The 15,320-nt window shown below is 29.5% G+C and overlaps 1 long non-coding RNA gene across 1 annotated transcript in view; it reads right to left on the bottom strand.

Moving 5' to 3' along the window:
• LOC122636502 overlaps positions 1 to 15,320 on the bottom strand; it is a 107,413-nt gene that overhangs the window by 85,194 nt on the left and 6,899 nt on the right. The gene's annotated exons all lie outside the window — the stretch shown is intronic.

Genomic DNA, 15,320 nt, shown 5'->3' with positions numbered 1-15,320 from the left:
ACATAGATTTTTTAATAATAAAACCTTACTTGGTAAAAATGATTTTTGATGATACTCTTGTAAAGCAACCCAATCTTCCTTTGCACTCATAGCATTTCGTATATGTATGAGATAGACATTCTTTATAAGTAAGCTACTAGTTGCTTTTATTTTACTAGTCTTGGTTATCCATGTAGTATCTGAAATCGTTGACTTATCTTTTACTATCATATCCCATAATTATTTTCTTCTAAGGATTAATTCCTTTTTATATTTCTACTTATATTTTCCTTTTTATATTATATTTTAATTACTTAATCCTTGGAATCATAACCAATTAAAAAAAACTAATTGGACAATGCTGGAAGATAGTAGCTTACACGATATAACTTCTTATCACTTTATTAAGATTAAATAGAGATATATGTGGCACGAATCGATAATGAAAACGAAGCCACGACAAAAAGATGTCCTAGTGACTATATCGATTATTGAAATGTGCCAATTAAACACGCTGGATGGCATTGTTGCCACAATTCCAAAATTATATAAATCAAATAATATGGAATTGCTTCATGAAGATTAGATCATCTGAACTAACTTGTAACCATCATGGAAGGTGTAACGCGTAACCCTGTTTTAAATACTCTGAACTGGGCAAAATAAATACTGGAAAAGAACTGTCCTTTTTTGTGTTCACTAAATAATATGCTATGTGATACATTCCTCTCTCCTAATGCTATTTGAAGATATTTTTCATTACTCCATATTAGTGATTTTTATATACCGTATCCAGTACCCATATATATGGACAAGAGAAAAATTTAGCCCCAAAATTCATTATTTTATAATTCATTATTTTACAACCATATAAAATTCAGGTATTCAAACAGAAATAAATTATTCATGGAAAATTATAAATTATTTTCAGTTGTTTGTTTACGAAAAGTTGGTAGAGTATATTGTTGAAAAGACAAACAATTATTGGTGATAAAAAATAACAATAATATAATAGCTAGTACAAAATAATAAGCAGAGCCCGCCACTTATAACTGCTACAAATGTTACAGTTTAGTGATGATAGTGCATGCAATTTCGATCATCTACAAGAAAATCTGAAACATAATTGATAAATTATACATTTTATCTTTATCGCAACCTATGTAGAAAGACTATTACAAACAATTTATTCCATCGAAAAGAAATTCATTTGGCATAAAATCGTTCGTTCTTTGTGTCTGTAAGACGGGTTATATCCAGGATTTCATTATTTATATGAGGTCTAGAACTTCGATAGAATCCCAACATAACGATATTAGAAAATCGAAAAGTGTTGTGATGTCCTTTCTGGAACAGTATTTAGATACAGTTCACGCTTTTTATGTTGTAAAGACAATTGGTATACAAGTCCGCTCTTGTTTGATATATTGCATAAAAATGATACAGATGCGTGTGGTACCTTAAAGAAGAGGAGGAAAGGAATGCGAAAAATTACAAAAAGGAAAATCCTGCTTTCGCTCGTCTAAAAACATTTTACGTATAAAATATTACGATAAGGAAGATGCTTATATAATTTCGACGATGCACACAGAAGAATTTGTAGATGTACCGAAACTGATTCGAATTTGATGGGTGCAATAGACAGGACTAATATGATAACCAGTACTATTCAATCACCCCGGACAACTAAATAGTATAGAAAACATTTCTTCCATATGATCGATATATGCTTATAGAATGCATATTGTCTATACAAATTGAAAACCGACAAAACAATATCGATAGCAAAATTTTAATTGAAATTAACAGAACAGACACTAAAAAATATCAAAAATTACCAACCCGTCATTTTATTATATCCGACAATAATTATTCATCAAAACTCAACAGAAGACATTTTCGTTCACTTTATATATCCCAAAGAAAAAATAATTTAAGATGTGTCGTTTGTAGCAACAACGACAAATTACCAATGCGAAGAATGTAATGTTGGATTTTTCGTGATTCCATGTTTTAAAAAACATCGTATCGAGTTATATTATTAAGTTATTGTATTATTATTGTACCACAATTTCCAATTATTAATTAAATTATTATTGTTATATATTATATTGTTGTGTGTGTATTCATTTATATAATATATATGAATTATATTATTTGCGTCTAAAATATGTCGAAACGACGTTGTTCAGGCGTAAGAAATAAATCCGAACGTCGAAGACGACTGTTTGCGAGCAACGTATACATTTTTGGCACGATTTAGTCGAGGTGCTTTGATGAAGCATAGCGAGAGGGTTAAACTAGGATTTCATTCTTATCTTCGGCGAATCATTTGGTAATGTTTATAATAATGCTTCCAGTACAACTTCCGACAGAGTTATAGCAAGCTTTATCGATTCGGTCCAGAATCTCGTCGGTCTGCAAAACGATATTAATTCCATAAGCATTCGAACTCTCACTCAAGCTATCAAGGCAATAGAAACGAACGAAACCTGCGTATACGGCCTCAATAAGTCTTCTCCGCAAGCATAAGCATACATTGCATCATTTGTCAATCGAATCATTAAATATTTTAGTGCTCTAAATTAATCGAAGTAACGATCGAACAGCGATCAAATAGCGAGAAAGTCAAAACTTTGCCATCGTATCGTAAGTGATGCGACGTAACACTACATGTTACATTATAACGAAACAATACTAACAACGCCTATATTATCGAATAATACGAATTTTTCCGCAATTGCATATTACTATAGCCTTTTATTAACACCAATAATTCAACCTCAAAAGGATAATTGTACCTGCAAGTATCGTGTATTTTAATAGATAATGGTTTAAGTCGTATTTTATGTCCGAGAAAATGGCGAACAAATAAATTTCCTGAATGATGACATACTGTCCATGGATTGTACAATGATAGTAAGGTTATTCAAAATTCGGTTAAGATGCAATTTGAATTATTGAAAATCGAATTCTTATATATAAAATAAATTGCTTTATACTTCCAAACTTGAATCAAACTATACTCTCGCAAACTATGAACCGTTGTAAATTAACGATTACAAAGGTCACATGTACAAAATCCTGGTTATTATTCATCATATCAGAGAATAATTTAGCATTATAACAAAAATCCGCTACTCAAAGCAATTGATCATGTAGTCGATATGCAACGATAACATTGATAATACTAAATAAATGCGAAAAGATTTAGTTATATACCAACATTGACATGACTGCAGAAACAGTTCGTAACGCATTACGAGAAGTGAATCTAAGAGGACGTGCAAAAATAAAGAAATCTTTTCTTACAAGGTGCACATGAAGCTCCGACTGCAGTTTACGAAAAAGTATAAAAACTATACAGATCTTGATTGGGCATGAATAGTATGGTCAAACGAGACGATAATTAATCGTTTTGGGTGTGATGGACGCGAATAAACATAGCGGAGAATTGAAGAACAACTACAATTACATCACGTTTATTCAATACTAAAGTTTGGAGGAGGTCATATCATTACTTGGAATTGTATGACCAGTGAAGGCATAGGATGTGTCGAAAATATTCAAGATTGAATGATTGCAGCATCATACACATCCGTTTTGCAAAAAAGTTTAATTGGAAGAAAATAGAACAAGACCGCAGAAGAAATCATTTTCCAACACTTTGGACCATCACAATTTCGATAATGATCCAAAACACCAAATTAAAACCATCAAACAATAGTTAATAGCTTACAAATTTATTGTTTTAGACTGGTCCCTGCAATCTTCCGATCTAAATATTATAGAACACCTATGAGATTTATTAAAAAGAGCAGTTGCCAACTTCGATCACAATTCAAGAAGTATTATTAAATTATGATGGTCAGATGTTAAAACCGTTTGGGAGAATATTAAGGCTGAACAATGTAAAAGATTATATAATAGTAAATACTATATCATGATACATAAAAACCATTGGAGACGTGAAAGCAAAAGGAAGGTATACGAAATACTAACATTCATTTTTCTCAAATTCAAAAATTTTATCAAGTTATTAATTTTATCTAATTTTGTTTAAAAACTGTAACATATTAAAATTGTGTATTATATAAACTACTAAAACTATATATGTATTGTAACCAAATATTTTGCTACATATCTTATTAATATTTGTTTAATTAAATAAAAATTCAAACACTATGAGAACATTTGATCAATTTTTGAGTCACTGTATCTTCTCAAAGGATGGATGGTCCGCTAACGTCAAAATAATGATGCACAAACTTCTTTTGAATGAGTAGTGTTCTGACTATTCGATTCCGATAGATATCCATACATCTTGGACCGCATAATTAGACCAATTAGATTTGTTAAATACACTACGTATTCCACAAGAAACAATTGTGAGCGAATGTGCGATTTTTCAACTCCGCGGGTTTTGCAATGCAATCGAGAAGACTTTCTCCAATTACGAGATTAAGAAGGAAAATTGTCTATTGCTTAACTTGAACAAACGAGATCGTAAGCCTAGACTGAATGGATTGCTTGTCAAAAAATTAGAGCACTCTATGATCACTATATTGAAAATTGTTCAAGTAGAAGCATCTTTTAACGAATTCAAACAATTAGCTAAAAACGTAACGATCAAAGTTAAGAATATTGTTATCATGCTGGCGTTCAAATTACCTTAATATTAGTAAGGATGCGTTATTGGCAAGTTGGTATTAGCATTACATAACATATTCATGGTTATATAACATACCGTGGAGCTAAACCAACGATTCTGGATCACATCATGGGCAATCTGCCGCGTCATCGCGTTACTGACAGTTACGATCATTTCTGATTGTAGGTATCGATTATTATAGATCACTGTATATTAGGGAAAAACGTAATCATAATCGCGAAAGGCTGAAGGTATACGTGGCTGTATTCATCTGCTTTTCTGCGCAAACTATTTATTTAGAATTAGTCAGCGACTTGGTAATCGAGACCTTCATCGCTTCATTGAAAAAATTCTTTGTTCGCCGAAATAAGACCCCATCCTGACACATCATTCGCATAGAAACAATTCGAATGGCCACGTGGACATACAAGCAAAGCGTCAAGAATCTTGCCCCTTTACAAATAGAGACAGATTAAATGCAGCTGTTTGTAATTATCTGATAGAGAATAAAGTAAAGGGAGCTCCACCAAAAGATTGCAACGAGTATGTACTATTTGCATGGTATAGAGTCACGCCTAAATTAGTCGAGTCGGTATCTCTACTTACGACACAACTTCTGGCAAAATCTAAAGAAATCTAAGTTATTTTGTAACTCATTGTATTATCGAATCTTTAATTTCAAGATTTTACTTGATTTTTTATATTTCTTTCGTAGTTCAAGGAAACAAACCTATATCATGTTTACTTCAATTAAATTAGCATATTAATCACTTTCGAAACAAATTCTCAAGCGATCGTGATCTTTTTATGAGTGATTATTAAAGAGAACGTAGAAAACATATCGATACCTTTTAAGCCAAAAAAAGTGAATGGAAGAACGAGCAATGTCTTCCACGTTAATATTTTTAATTGTAAAAATAAAACCATTAATGAATACAATTCGACATTGGAATATATGCTAATGAAGCCTTAGCATCAAATTCAGATGGCAAAGCTTATCTCTATATAATACGAAGGAACACAAGACCAAAATATTTATTCCCATGATCGAGCTCGAATAATTTGAAATGGGCAATACGTGTTCTCCGTCAACCCTAGGGCATAATGAAAAAGCCGAATCGCAACAAATATCTTCGACCCACAAACGGCTCAGAGAAAGAAAATTATAAATCTGCATATATAACCACCATAATTCTATATTTCCTCTGAATCTAAAACATCGCTCTCCAATCTCCCTTCATGATCGTCTCTGTACCGCAATCTCCAGAGCAAAAGAATTTCGCTTTGAAAAAGCACTCGAATTTATAAAACTAGATCCATTAAATAAAGAAGAAAAAGAGAGCCAAAACTATGATCCAAAAGTCACTGGATGTATTCCATTTGCCAGACGACAAGTTTACATATACAAATATCATCAGTCATAACATCGAGACGGTTGATTCAATAGCCATCGCTCTACGACATTCTGATACATACGATAAAGGCAAGATTAATAAGCAGATAAGCGATTTGCTAGACAGTTATATCATTTAATCGTCTTTATATCATATTGCTGTTTAATTAACATCTTTGCATCGTCCCAAAGAAAGCTGATTCAAACAGTAATAAGAGATAAAAACTCATGATCGACTACAGAATACTGAATGAGAAAATGGTCACAAATAGTTACTATCTCCCTAGTATTACAAAGATATTAGATCAACTTGAAGGTGTTATATATTTTAACATATTTGACCTTGCATCTGGCTTCCATGAGCAAGGAAGAGACACAAATCACTTTCTCTGCTCCCTATGGTTACTACAAATGCGTTTGAATGCTATTTGAACTGAAAAATGCATCATGAACATTCCAAAGATTAATGAATTCAATATTGTCCGAGTTAAAAGGGAACGAACTTTCCGTCTATTTAAATAACATTGTCATTTTTTCAAGTTGGTAACGAAACGCGTCGTAAAATTCCGAAAACTATCCCATAGATTATGACAAACAGATTTAAAGTTGTAACCCAATAAGTGTCATTTTTAAAGAAAGAAATGACAAATACTTGGGTCATGTCATTAGAGCAGCAAGTAAGATAAGGATACTAAAAGACTTTTTAAGGTCAAGATTGGCAAAAAACATAAAACAATTTTTAAGTCTTACTGAATACTACAAATATCTCATACCTAGTTTTTTAACCATTAGCAAACTACTTACGAATATTTTTAAAAAGAATCGAGAAGAAATACAAGAAACAGCTTTTATACATTTAGTAAATCTATTATGTCAGGAATCACTTATAGTATCTTTTATAGTGTCTTTTATATTATAGTGTCTTTCATTCGATCATTGGTCGTCTATAGATGCTTCGAACTACATACAGTTCTCTCACAAATATTTGGACACGTAATGATTGTAAAATTATCACTTCACATACTTATTTATTATGTGTTTACGGAATTTATTTTGTTGTAATAGGTTAAAATATTTATTCCAGTATACATACAAATAAAAATATATGCTTTATTTTTCATTGGTTTATACATATTAAATTTTAGTCAAAATTAAGCACAGTTTTGGGATCTCAAAAATATTCGAACTTTATGTATATCTCCAGGTTATTCTTTCTAAACAGTCCGTAAAGTGACTCGGTGATATTAATGTTTGTAAATACAATGCGAAATGTCTTTCGTTGAATTACTTTTATGTCAGATTTTATCGCGAAAATACTGTAAAAATGGCTCGAAAAAGCAAAAATACCTCATTCTACATTTGACAATTATTTATTTACGATAGAAAGAAGGGGAAAACTTATCGAGAAATTAGTAAGATATTAAATTTAAGCAAGGGTATCGTCACTGACATAATAAGAAAATACATCAAAGAAGATATAATCGAATATATTCTGCAAAACTATTTGATTCATGCGAGGAAAATAGAATTCTATGAAAAGTAAAGAATAATCCTGAATTAAGTGCTCCAAAATTAACTTTCGAATTATTTGAAGAAAGTGGAAAAAAGTGCATGTGAGTACAATTCGCCGAGTGATGTATAAAGGTGGTTGTCACAAAAAGGTAGCTCGAAAAAAGTCATTCATAAATAAAATAAATCGAAAGAAACGAATGACATTTGCGAAAGAATTCATTTCGAAAGAAAAAATATGGTGGAACGACATAATTTTTGTTGACGAAAATAAGTTTGAGTTCTTAAGTTTGAGTTAGGGTGCAACTAACAAATTAATATAGCAAAAAATTAATACACAATTTAAAAGAATTTTCAAATTACTCTGAAACATGGTGGTGAAGAAATGATGATATGGAGCATCTCAACTGCTATAGGAGAAAGTAGCAGAACTACTTTTTACCGATGGTATTTTAGATAAAAATAAATATTTAGATATTTTAAAAGAAAATTTAACAGAAAGTGCAGTGAAAATGGCCATAAGTGATAGTTATAAGTTTTATCAAGACAATGATCCGAAACATGAATCTCGGAATGTTCAAGAATATCTACTCTATAATTGCCTTAAAATATTAGATACTCTTTCATAATCACCGGATTTAAATCCCACGGAAAATCTATGGGATTTAGTGGATTGCAACTTTAGAATAACGCCGATAAAAATAATGAACATTGAAAGCTCATTTAATAGAAAAATGAAGACATCGCAAAATTAGTTAGTAAAAATAATTTCTGCTATGCCCACACGTTTGAGAGAAATGATTAGACAAGAAGGATAAGCAGCAAAATATTAAAAAATTGTTATAATTTAGTTTATATATTATTAAATAGTTATGAACTGTTAAGGCTGCTCATCATCTTTTGCTCGAAGCACGCGTGACTTCAGCGATAGATATGGACAAAATATAAATTACGAATACGTCTATTCACTTTACATTAACAATTACTACTAAAAACAATAATAATAACATAACATAATATAATATAATATAATATAATACAATATAATACAATATAATATAATAATAATAGTAAACATTTATTTAAATTTAATTTATTTATATTAATATGAAAACAAATGCATATAACAAACAGGCAATCGTTTACTTCACGAAAACAAAACACACTACATACAAATGTTTACCATCCATTACCATTATCATCATATTGAAGATAATTATGCTGTATAAATGTTACGCTGTTAGCTTAATGGTGTTTCATCAATTACACTATGTATCGGATATGTAATATTCGATATAGCGCCGAAAGAAAAAAGCAAAAAGCCGGTTGAAATAATAATCATAAGTTGTAATGTTTATCACATTTCGTACGTTGCAATTTGTGCCACGTAATTCGTAAGGATCAGCATAGAAAATAACAAAATCGCCTTCAAAGAAGAAAAAGTATTTGTAGGAAAAAGCGTTTATAAGAAAGAATGTATGTAAAATAAACAAAGTCCGATTGAGTGTTGAACAGCAAAGAAAAGGACTAGTTCATTATAAGATTAGTTCACTCTATACTACTTCAACTATACTGCTATAAGGCTAGAAAAATGTTTGTATTAGTAAGTGTCAAGGAATGATAGTTTCGGCGTAATTCTAAGAATAAATGTAAGCTACGTGAACAATATATAAAAAATATGCAGATGTGGAGATTAGGCGATATCTAGGCGCACTTTGTCTGGATGTAGTTCGTAGGCCCGTGCCTTAAAAGAATAAATACTTGAATGAAAAAAAACGATAATAAGCGAATAAAAGAAAAAAAGCATAATTATCGATATAAAATAGTAGGCATGAGTGCGAACAGAGTAGAACAGTTCAGTTGAGTTTTACTCCTTGAATATCAAACATCGAATGTTGGGCGAATGTATAGAAAAGAGGAAGTTTGTATATCTCTGAAGGCAACAGAGATTAATATATCATTTATTCTTACCAAAATACTCTGGCCTAAACCTTATAGTATGTATGTTAAAATTAATATTATTATTTGTTAAAGTATAGACAGTTTCTTTAAACATATTCTTTTTTGTCCTCTTTGTACTCAAATATAATTATACTTATTTATAATATAATTATACAAATATAATTAACGGTACTCTTGCTTAAATTTAATATGTTACTAATTTCTCGATAAGTTTTCTTTCTATGGTAAATAAATAATTGTCAAATATAGAATGAGATATTTCTGCTTTTTCGAGCAATTTTTGCAGTATTTTCGCGATCAAATCTGACACAATCATATGTGTACATATTGTTTTTGATTTTAGGGGACATCTTTAAAAAAATATTCCGACTCAATAAAAGAAGCTGGATTAATTTGGGATTCTTTTACACAAGTTAATTCCTTTTTTACACACAGGTTGATCTCTGCAAGAACTGTAGACCTACACGCCTCGTCAAAAAGATAGTCCAGGTGTGTTTTTATAATTTCTTAATAATTAATTTTTAATTTCTTAATAACGGATGTAAAATTTTGTATCCGTGACGAATAATTTCAAAACATTATGACCCTAGAATATACGGTTCATTGGAAATAAGTCGCAATATCGTGGATGTTTCTAAACAATAAAGAAAAACTGTTTCGTACCAATGTCAAAATGATAACATATTCTATTAATACGTTTAGAAATTGATCGATATTTCACGATCCATCAATGAGTAAAGATTACAGTATAATATTATACGAATTTATGGGACGTAGGAAAAAATTAAACAAGTCCGAAAAAAACAGATTCTTAAATTAAGGCTGTCCCGTCACTTTTCACTCGAAGTGTGCATAACTTCAGCGACAGGTATGGATAAAATATAAATTAAGAATTCGTCTATCATATCGGTGTACAAGCTTTGATTATAAAAGCATTTGATTATTCCCCTCTCGCACGTACATAACAATTGATTTCCTGCAAGTTAAAATATGTAGTGTTAGTAGATTATGAAGTCACATTTTTCAGTCTCTCATATGTATATCTTCTTTCAATAGTAGCCGTGCATCTCACAGTGATGCATGTTAGATCCACGGTACGCATTTGTTTCACAACAGACATGATGAAAATAATAAATATAATTGACACATAAGAACCAGTGTATAAATTTACGACAAAATTAAGATTTTGTCGAATATTAAAAATAATTACTGAATACTTACATATTATAATATTTTAATACAAATGGAAAAAACATGAGTTCATTTCCACACTACTTATGAGGTAGAAGTTCCTTCACTTTTTTCTTTTACGTAATTTTCACTGTATGACTAGTCCACTTTATATTACTTCTACTACTACTACTGAAAACAATAATAATAATAATATAATATATGATATGATATGATATAATATAATATAATATAATATAATATAATATAATATAATATAATATAATATAATACAATATAAATAATGATAATAACAGAAATTTAGTTAAATATAATTTATATATATTAAACAATATAAAAACAAATGCAATATGATCTTAAGGTATCAAGACAAAGAGAAACGATTTGTTGAAAGATCGTGCAATAAACCATGACGTAAAATGACACATTTTTCCTTTTTTTCTTATCACGAATTACCATCATCACATGTATCCTGATATACATACTATAAGCATATTCTTCTATTTAAAGTAAACTCTTACAGAAGAAATAAGAAAATGACGCTGGAAGAAAAATATCGTAAATAATGTGGAAGCAAACTCATGTTTTGATCTTTACTAAAAATAATATATAGTCTAATTATTAATTATTAATTTTAATTATTAATTTTGAAAAAATAATTAATAAATGTATATATTTTATATATATTTGTCATCAAACAAAATTATATTGTTGCTGTGTCCTATCTAGCACAGATCAAAGTGAAATTCACGTCAGTCATCAATTGAAAAAATAAATATGAGAGATTGGATAGTAAGATTTAACTAAATTATGAAGTAAGAAAAAAAAGAATAAATTAATTCATTATTTTCGTTTACATCGAAACAATAAAAAGACACGAATCATTTAGTCTCGAATCTATGATTTCTGTATTACGAATCTAAATGCTTATTAATATGCTACATTACAATTTGAACGCAATTGTGAATGTTTAATCTATTAATCCTATTCTTAGAATTTTTGAAAAAGCTTTAAATTTGTTAATAGTATTCTCGAAAAAAAAAACATTTTTTAACACGACTTTTTTCAAAGAAAATAAAGCTTTTTTAAAAATTTTAAAAATAGAATTAATAAATTAAAGCTTCATCTTTAAAATGAGACCTTGTTCATCAAAATCCGTCAAGAATTATGCCTGTTTTACTTGATAGAGTAAATCATTATAATAAACCCAGGAGTGATGAACAGTCTTAAGGACGAAACACAGTATCGAACGTCTACGCTTTGCCAAAAAAAAAAAATCATTGGAAGAAAAATGGAGAAGAATACTATTCTTAGATGAAAAATTTGATCTGAATAGTCCTGATGAGTTTCGATACTACTTTCACGATATACGAAAAGAGACAATGTCAACAATGCGACGACAAATGAAAGGAGACAGCGTAATGGACCGACATCAGTTATTTCGACAAGGCAAATATAAAATTCATAAAAAGAAGAATGAATAATAATGACCGTTACATAAATTTAATTAAAAATAAAATAAATAAACATGCATAACTCGTTTCTGAACGTAACTTCATTTTTCAGCAAGATAATGTAGCAATACACAAGATTGATCCAATCATATTTTAATGAAAATAGTACAACCGTTTTGCCATGATCTGTACCTAGACCTTCATGTTATTGAAAATTGCTGATTACAAGTTGTTCGCGATATATATAAGAATAATAAGCAGTATGAACACGTACAAAAATTGAAAAATTTTATTGTACACAGGTGGTATAGCTTAAATCAAAATCATATCCAAATTTTCCAAAAATCGCCTAATAGAAATAATAGAAAACCAAAGGCGATGTATCCATTATTAAATAATAATGAATGTTTAATTATTAACATAATTATTGTTAGGTACAATATATGTTGATTATTATTTAATTACTGTACATATGCTCTCATTTCGTTGTTCGAATAAAACAATTTTTTTTTATTATCCACAAAACTTTATGATATTGTGACTTATTCCCACCGAACTGCATATGCAGGGGTCATTTTGAAATTATACTTATTATCATAGATATAAAATTTTATATGCTTCATTGAGAAATTAAAAATAGCACACCTGATATCTTTTTGATAAGGAGTGTATATTATTGCACGAAGGATATTCCTTGATACCGTTTATTGAATCATTCTTATCTCCAATGCGCTCACACTATGTATGCGCGGAAATTAATTTCAAAATCTCTCTTGTAGTGAGATAATTAAAATATGCAACAATTTTGAAAACTGTGCAAGATAATCTCATTAAAAATACTTTCTTTTTCTCTTTACATAAATACAGATAAAGAAAAATCTACATGCTGTTTAGATATGTTTACTAAACTAATAATGGTATTAATTTTAAATATTTATAATACAAATACAATTAATAATACAAATATAAAACAATTTTCAAAATCACTAACAACAAAAATATAAAAAATTCAATAGAACATATGTGTGAGAAAGTAGCATGGGAAGTGAAAACACTGAGGAGATGCCGAAAGTAAGATAGTCGGCCGGCAGTCACGAGCGAATAACTTTGGTAAATATTATCAATAACTGAGTAATCTGATAAACCTTATAAAGTGCTATAAATTCAATTTTAAAATATAACTGTTATAATTTTCTTATATTATTATTAAAAAAACTATAAAAAGGTATCAAATTGCACAAAAATATCAAATGTGTAATATACCATATGCGAAGCATTTCTGTCAAATAATAGATTTAGAGATAATTTTGACAACACGTGCCGCCGAACATTACAAAATTATCATTACAAAATTAATTCAAAATCTGTTAATTGACACGCGATAACGTTCTGTAATGTACCGTAATGTAGCATTATGCACCATTATACACCGTAACGGATTCTCTCAAGCCCATAATAAAGAAAATAGAAAGCGAAATAGAGTCAATATAGGATGTCACAAGGATAGAAAAGAAATTAGCTAGAAAAGTAATTGACGAACCGGAGACAATAATAAAATCAATCAAGCAATTTAGATGCGATCAATATTCGATAAATGAAATACAAAAGCTAACAGGGCGTTTTAAAGCAAATTTTCAAAATGAGGAATAAACTATAGGAATGTTTAATCGTCTCATTGGGAACTACAACCTTTTAAAATATATAATAACCAAAATAAAAGATGGTCTTTCTAATTCATAGTCTTCTAATCGAATGGACATACTAATTAGACAAAAAGTAGATGAAAGAATAATCGCAATTAATATAATTATAGACACTATTATTGTACACTATTGGACGATGTACGTTGATTAGCGAGTTTTTTCGTAGGATTGTTAATATATACAAATAATTAATCCAAATTTACTTAGACTTAATTCAATGGAGAACTTAACTTTGGAAAGAACAACTTTCTCAAGGTCGTAGAAGTTTGCTCATATTGCAGTAAGAATATGCTCGTTCTAATAATAAAATTATCATTAATCAAAAATATAGGATAGGGTTAATAATGTTTACTCCCTATCTGTAAGAATAAAAAAAATAATTTTCAATTTATAGAAATGTTAACAAAATTATAATAATTAACAGAGAGAACCAATATTATATACCATTAACAGAGGACAAATTCATCAACTCATCAAAGATATCCAATCATACAAATAATATCGTCATCCAAAACATGCGAAACAAATAATACGATTTGAGACGCCGTGCGAAATAACCAAGTACATAGGAAAAACTCGAATTGTTTGGGACTTCGAATTGTATGCAGCGTCTAATGAACGTCAAAAATTCTATTATTATCGCATTATAACGAAAAGAGGTCAGGAATAAGAAATCATGAATCTGAAAAATGGAATAATATGACCGAGCAAGAGCCTGAGGAATGATTTATTCCTCGTCTAAAAAAATAACCTGATAGTTATTTGATGACAACGTTCGTACAAGAGTTGCAGTGAACTTCAAAAAATGAAATGATGTAACTAAAGTAGATTCATACCCGCTGTCCAATATCACTGAAATATTGAGACCGATTTAGGACAAGCAATAACTCCGTTCAGATGCTTTCTTTATCAATAAAATTGATCGAATAATTAATATTCATGCAAAGATAGTCAAAAAACCTCGTAAACTCTGTACAAGTAACTTTTTAATTTCCAGAATCTGTCTAATCATTTGTCTTCTCACTCATTTCTTAATACTTTAACATCGATATATCGATTTAGATTGCAATTAAATAGACTAAATATGAAACAATAAGTAAAACATACACTGCATAACGTGCTTTTTTCGACAATGTCAGGTGATTTAATATTTGATTTCACTACTAATATCGTAAGCAAACAAGAACAAGAGAAATTTTAATTAATTACATTGTTAATTAAACAACTCAAACTGTTGCTATTATAATTTCTAATAAAAATAGGCATGTGTAGAAAAATATATATAGTAGATAAGTTTATCCGTTTCGTAAAATTATATTCGTGCAAAAATGCGACAAGGAATAAAGCGATTAAGAACAATTTAAAAATATTCTATTAAAATATTCCTTGTGTATAATATGCCTAACCATTTAACACTAAACATACCGGCGTTTCGTGATTCTTACCAAAACCAGTCACTTGACCGGTGTACAAATTTT

The sequence above is a fragment of the Vespula pensylvanica genome, chromosome 22 (genome assembly GCF_014466175.1).
Source record: "Vespula pensylvanica isolate Volc-1 chromosome 22, ASM1446617v1, whole genome shotgun sequence".
NCBI classification, from domain to species: domain Eukaryota; kingdom Metazoa; phylum Arthropoda; class Insecta; order Hymenoptera; family Vespidae; genus Vespula; species Vespula pensylvanica.
The sequence above is the reverse complement of the archived record's forward strand: the minus strand, read 5'-3'. Positions and strand labels throughout refer to the sequence as shown.